The sequence below is a fragment of the Cicer arietinum genome, chromosome 4 (assembly GCF_000331145.2).
Source record: "Cicer arietinum cultivar CDC Frontier isolate Library 1 chromosome 4, Cicar.CDCFrontier_v2.0, whole genome shotgun sequence".
NCBI classification, from domain to species: domain Eukaryota; kingdom Viridiplantae; phylum Streptophyta; class Magnoliopsida; order Fabales; family Fabaceae; genus Cicer; species Cicer arietinum.
Window position 1 is genome coordinate 45,296,680 of NC_021163.2, and position 7,863 is coordinate 45,304,542.

A 7,863-nucleotide genomic window follows, 5' to 3' on the forward strand; every position below is an offset into this window, starting at 1 on the left:
TATATATATATATATATATAACACCCAAATTTTTTTATAAATAATTTTATTAGTTAAATATAATTTTAAAGATTTAATTTAGAATTAAAATCGTTTTAGAATATATACATAATTTTTTAATTTAATTTTCTTTATTCGTGTACTTGTTATATTTTTTATATTTTTAAAAATAATAATATTTTAGTTTAAGTATTTTAAAGAATAACATTTCAAGAGTTTTTACATGTATATGTATTGGTAATTAATATGATATTTCCTAATTATTTTACAAATAATTATCCTAAATATATTGTGAATGTATTAGAATCTCTTTTTATTATGGAAGTGTTGAAATATGATTTCATGTTAAAATGATGTAAAAATGAATATATTAGTAAGTACAATCCTAATTTTGAATTATGAAAATTTTAGTTATTACTAATATATTTGTAAAATATTGTTCTTGGAAATGTTAGTGATGTTTTGGAAATGAAATTATCTTTAAGAAAGTATTAGAAAAAAATGAAGTTAAGTAATTCTTAGTTATTTTATTCAAATAAAAATAGTAATTTTTAAAAGAATAAAGATAAAAAAAGGGCCGATAGTCTTGGCCCGTGTGATTTTGAACAAAAGGAAAGTGCCTAATTGTGAAACAATGGAACAGTAGCCTGATATAAGAAAGAGGAATAGTGCTGCTACTAACAGGAAAGACGGAAGAACCATACCAAAGCCATGTTGCTGCAAAATACGGGAGAAGAAAATTAGTACCGGGTCATTGATGACTAATCATCCGAGTTCAATTTTGGTATGTTATTTCTCTAATTGAGTTCTTTAATTTAACATATTTTTTTATAGAATTTTAATCATTCTAATTTCTCTATAAAATCTCTAACTTCTTTGTTTTTAAAACCCATTATTTTGTACGGTTTTTGTTCACCCTAACTCTCATTTGAGTAAAATTGACATCAAAACAATCGTGTGTACAATGACTATATTATCCGCCGATTAATTAGTTTTCAGATTTATGTTTGACCAATTGGAAGATGAGAGTCAAAGAAACATAGACTTTTCTTTTGTGGACTCGAATTAACGTGTGAAAGTAATGAAATAAGGTAAGAGGTGAGATACCATTTGAATTCATGAGTATATTATAATATGAGATAAACGAGTAACTTTATTTTCCAATGATTCATTCATGGCTTGCTATGTAAGGTTGTAGCCCTTTGAGAGATAAATTGATTAATGTGAAAATTTGGAAATTGTGAGATTAAAATGTGGAATACGAACGTTTGTAACGCGTTGATTGATTTAATTTTCGTTGAATGTGTCGTGTTTGATATTTTCATTGAATGTATCGTGTTTGATATTATTATGTGTCTATGTTTGACTTGATGATCTTATGTGATGTGATGATAAAACTTGGATGCATTGTGTGTTATTAGTTTATGTGATGTGACGATAAAACTTAGATTCATTATGTAATATGAGTTTATGTGACGATGATGATATATTAAAGATTTGATGTTATGAATTTGTGATGAATCTATTGATGTCACCCCATAATTGATAAAATAATGGTGATTCTAACTCAAGCTAAAGATGGTGCTTTTGATGGACTATCCTAGGCCAATGAGGGGAGGAACTAGATGTTAGGGGTGTTTGACGTAGAAATTACTTTGCCATTATATAGGTAGGGCCTGACAAGCTTAGTGATATTGGAGAAGTACATCTGAATGAGTCTAATTATGGTGGTTTATTGTTGAGCCATAAGATAAGATTATTAGACCTTGGGGTATTCTGGTGGAGAATTATTAGGTGACTAGGGGTATCCCCTTAAATATCGAGAGCTACCACGCAATACACGTTTACTCAGACTTCGTGTATATGTGTCTCGAGTTGAGTTGAGGGTTGAGGGTGATATTGATATTGATTTTGACGTTATAATGTGATATTCTTTCCTTGAATATATTGATATACCATGACGTATTAAGATATGGTTTTATTATGATTATTTGTATGTTCTTCTTACTTATATTATACTATCAACAAGATTTCAAAATTCACCTTCTTCGTTGTTTGCAGTTATTACAGGTTAGTGAGTCTTGAAGTTGAAGTTTGGGAGAAGCTCCGCTCTTTTATGTAATATTAGGAATTAGATTTATAAGTTTTATTTTACTTATTTAATAAGAAGCCACTTTTTTGTATAAAAATATTGTTAGTACTAGTAAGTTTTTGGAAGTAAACAAAGAAATTATATTTAAATCAATTTTATTGAGATTTCATTGTTTTATTTGAATAATAAAGTTTGAGGAGTTCCATGTATACCTTAAGAAATATGATATCCTAAATTAATCGTAAAAGTTTTTATTTCATTGGAAAAAGCTTTCATTTATCTGCTGTGATTTTTTACAAAAATATAATATAATTTATTTTGGGATTGATGATATCACATTAGTGGCATGAGATGAGATACGTCAAATCAGGTCGAATGAGTTATGTGTGAGTTGCTTGTCAGCCTTGAGACAATTGTACTTACATGTGTTCTCTGTTAAATGTCTAAATGTTTACCTATTGTTCATACGTTATGTGATATGTATTTTTCCGTAGCCGTATATGATTTGTGAAGATACTTTTTAATATTTAAGTGCTTGCTTATCCTTGTTGTGTCGTGGTTTCTATGTTCTTACCTAAGTGTCCAAATAAATCATTAAATTATTTGTTAAGATTTGAGTTAATTTGAATTGTCGACACAAGTACATTAATTACTTATTGAGTGGACTTGTGACTTATGCGCCTAATTATAATCGATTTTTTTCTCACTTGTTTCATGTGAATAGTTAAAACTACATTTTTTGATTGATTATCTCTATGTTTGAAATTATTATTTTCATCGAAGTAATCTTAATTATCAATTGATAAACCTTACCTATTTGTGGTTGTACCATAGAGATTAATGTTTCGATCTTACTATTGAAATTAATTTAGAACATTTATTGTCATTTCAAAACAGTAGGAAATTCATATTATTAGTAATAATAATTCTTCAATATCAAAGGTGGATAGAACTTTAAAGTTAGGATTTTTAAAAATAAAATTTCGAAGGAGTTAAAGTCGATTTAATTTATAAAATGAGAATATTCTGTTGTTGGAATTACTCTCTATTTATTATAAAGAATTAAATTAGATTGAATTTGTGTTGATTTATAAAATAAAAAAATATATATTTATGATGCTTTTATTTAAAATTTAAAGTAACCAAATAATAAATTTACACCAAATTTTACTATGTATTATTTTTTAGAAAATTTAAAAGGTTTGTTATAGAAATAATTTTAAGAAATTAAGTAAATAAATTGGAACTATTTTAGAAGTGTTGATGTGTGATGGTAAATTTTCTATCTATTTACATATACAGTTTAAATTTTCTTTCAAAATATAGGTTTAAAATAATGATTATTAGAGTCCTTATATATATTTAAGGTGATTCTGATGGTTAAAGTATTGGTGGAATTTTAAAAAATTTGTTGATTTTAAAAGTAGTTTAAAAAGAAAATGTGTGATCTATTAAAAAGTAATTTCAGGAAAAGTTTTGAATTCTAAATTTTTTTTATAATGCTAAATGACTACAGATAATTTTATAATATTTAAGTGTATAATTTTTTTTTATTGTCGTTTAGTCTTGAAAATATTTTTTTGCACTACTTTAGTCATTTCGTAGTTAAAAAATATTTGTTTTAAAAAATATTTGTTTCAGTTTGTGTAAGTGATAAAGATTAATTCAAATATAAATAAATTTAATTGTGTTCTTTGGAAATATGTTACATGTTTAAAATCATTGTACTAAGTTGTTGGGTTAGTTATGTGAATATAGAATTGTGTCTCCTTCACATGTTCTAAGTGTTGGAATGTAGTGAATAGTGTTTAGAAGTTTAAAATATTTTTTATTTATTTTTTATTAGGTATAAACACCCGATGCTATATAATAAAAAGTCGTTGACTATATACAGAATCATTATTTGTTTAGATTGATATTTTTCAGTCTTGTACAATATCATAGTGAAACTTTCGTCTAGCTTTTCCTATCAACTAATAAAATCTTATATAAATTAAATAAAATATATTTTTGTTGCAAATTATTTAATATTTTTTTTAATACAAATAAATTAGCCAACGAATATAGTAAGGATGAGAGAAATATTAATTATAAATTGAAAAATTATGAGATAAAAAGTGAGCACATTGCTCATATTCAAAATATTAGTTATAAATTTAGAAATCGTGAGATAAATAGTGAACATATTGCTAACATGAGTTATTAGAGTAATAGTATACACACTATTTTCTTATTCAACTAAAAGATGAAAATATTTACATGAGTTCTTGACGTTGCTGCAGAACAGCTGAAATGTCTTGTTTTATTTTTTAAAAAAATATAGAGAAAATAGATTTGAAAATACTATTAATTCTACTAAAGAAAATTTCTATAGTTATTAAATAAAATATTAATAATTTATTTATTAATATTTGAAAATACTTTGTCTAATAGTTTTGTTTTAGGCCTCCTAATTATGTGTTTGAGCGGCCCTCCTCTTGAACTATATTAAAAAGCCTTTTAATTAACGGTGTTTGAATTTTAATCATTATATATATAGTTACCTTAAGTAATTGACTCCAAGCATAGAAGAGAGTTTCTACTCCAATGATTATATAAGAGGTGACAATAACTAATTGTTATTATTGTTAGAAATAGTTATTAATTTTATTCTTGAAATAGTTAAAAAAAAAAACATATTCATCTCTTATGTTTATTGAATTGATTTAATTATTAAATACATTTTATTGTGAGATAAGATCTCTATCATTGACTTCTTATTTTTCTTGTTGATTATTTATAAAGTTTGTTGTTATAGAATGATTGATTGTAAATGTCTTATAGTGTGTTAGATGTGTTTCTTATTATAATTCTTATAGATATAAAATAATTTTAATAATTTAAAAATTATTCTATTTAACCGAATAAAGTGAAACTTATTGAATATTTAGTGATGAAATTTAAGCTTTATTTTATTTTAAAAGAGTAAAACATTAGTTGAAAAGTTAATTGAACTAGATAATGTATCTGATACACATTTTCTATTTTATTGAATTTAAATTAATAAGTTTCTATTGACTAAATCTATGTTTGGTTATCTCTTGCAAATAATAATAAGTACTAACAATGATACCAATTAAATGAAATAAAATAAATGGAAACAACTCAAATTTGTGATCACTTGGTAGCACATACATCATTGAGGGTATATATCAAAATATTGAAGTGTTACATTCATATTTTTTATAAGGCTGCGAAGCAACCACTTAGTGAGAGAAGAGTGGGTGATTTGTCGCCATTTGGGTGGTTGATAGAGCAAGAGTAATTTTACGAGTACCAAATAGTGTAACTTGAACCTAGAAACATTATCAAAATAAAAGTCTGGAGGGAGAATCATCTCAAATTTTAGAATCCAATAATAAAATCTCTTCAGTATCACTCTTGAGGTGTATTATCTTTAGTCTCCATTTCATCATTCTTTCACACACTCGGTTAGGTATTTCGCACTATGTTATGGAAAATAAATAAATAAAATTGTTTAACCATTAAAAATTTATAATATAATCATATTTTATATCTAATATCACTAACTCAAGTCAATTCTCCTTATTTTTATGTGATTTTAAAGTTTTCTCTTTGCTTTATTATTAACATTATTAAATTCTGTATTCAAAAAATTTGGGCCAAAATTTTATCTTTACAGTGTTAAAAGTAATAAACTCTATGCGTTTATGCCTTCTTAATAATGTGATTCATATGCTTTGACGTGTTCTTCTATTTGACGTATTCTGCATTTTTCTCCTCTTTTGAGTTTGAATTTGGTTCTGGTGTCTTAATGAAAGTTGCAGAGATTAATCTTAGCTTTCATTTGCACTTGGTTTGACTCTAATTGGACATCTACAACTAAACATATGGTTGAAATACTCCACATATGTCATGTTGATTTCTCACCAAAATTCAACACTGCACTAAAACAAAGAAACAACGTAAAACTACGAAAAATATCTACTTAATCAAAGAAATAAGAACATACACATTTTATTAAATGAAAGAATTGAAATCAAAAATATATATCAAATAGCTCCTTAAATTAATTAATGATTAAAGATAAATAAGACAAAAAACAATGAAGAATATGCATATGATGAAGAATCGTCACAACCTCAAACTTAATTTGTTGCTTGTCCTCAAGCAGCAATTAATTTCAGATTTGGTACAGTTGAAATCAAACTTAAACTCAATTTCTCAAACCAAATCAAACTCAATTCTCAAAGTTTCAGCTACTACAAAATATTCATCATGCTCCATGGTTGCTTAAAAAAAAAACACAATGTGTTCACTTTAGCATTCATTTATCAAGTTCAACTCTCTCTTCACGCAATCTCACCAAAATTTCTCTCAAGTGTTTAGCAAGGGTTATGAATTTATCACTCAAATTCTAGAACATGCATCACGCTACCATAGACTTGAAAAAATTCTAGTTAGCAATCACAATGCAACAAACGCATACACTTTTGGAGGACTTTCGGGTTGTAATGTGACTTAGGTAAGGGTATAACTTTTTGGGATAGTAGGTTTTACTACTTGGAGTTAGGTACACATTTTCAAATTATTCTACCACTTTTTATTTTTCTTCACCTTTTCATTGTGGAGATTCTCAAACATTGACAAAAGAACCAAGAAGATATTATCTATCAAAGTACACAAACAGATTTTTTTTTCTTTTTGTTTTGTTTTGATTTTTTCTTTTTCTTCTTTTTTTTCTTCATTTTGTGAGAATCACCACCCCAAACTTAAAAGGTTGCTATCCCATGAGAAACCCCAAACTTAGAATTTTACCAAGACGAGACAAATGTTTTCGTACCTAACTCCAAGTAAGGTGATTGAATTAAAGTCAGGTCTTTGGCTTGTAATGTGGCTAGTAACCGAAAGAAAGGGAAAATCTCAAAGGGGCTAGCAAATGATAAAATTTGCATGTGGTAGTTAAAAAAGCTCAAACGACCAAATAAAATTGTCTCAGTGTATGCATAAACTACAAGTGATGCAAGTCAGAAATAGTGCAAGTTCTGAAGGGATAACACATGTCTGGATAATCACACGACAAAGAATTAAATTGTATAGGCCCAAAAGATCACACCTAGGATAATAAGAGAGAGCATGAACTGTCAAAATTATGCCAAGCATGTCACTGAAAAGTTAACATTATTTTTTTGTTTTTGAAAAATTGATGGCATGTTAGCCTTCTACAACCACTTAGTAATAAAAAATGTATGCATTAGTAAGACTTGTCGAATTGAGCAATAACATGAGCCAAAAGATAGAATTTATTTTTCAAAATCCCAAACAAATAGCTTAAGACCAGCTTCAAGTTGTTAAAAATTCTTCATCATAGTGCACATTTACACACAATTAAAAAGAAACAAATTCAATTAAAAAATATGATTGCAAAAATAAAAGTTACCACTATATATGGGTTGTCTCCCACGAAACGCTTATTTACAGTCATTAGCTTGATGCCTCAACCATTGTTAAGGCAACATATATGACAAAAAGAACACATCATCCTTCTTACCAAGGAATTTATAATCCAAGTGAGTTGACAATTGTTTGAGGTCAACCAGTGGCGTATCTTTCTTTTTCTCTAAATATTCGTCTTCATTCCCTTTCAAATCCTCCCATCTAGTATGGAAGTAGGGGGAGTGAGATTGTGGTGCTTCTAACATGGATAAAACATCTTTCACTCTTGGGTCTTCACCATCTTTAACAACATCTTGGGGTATGCATAACACTCT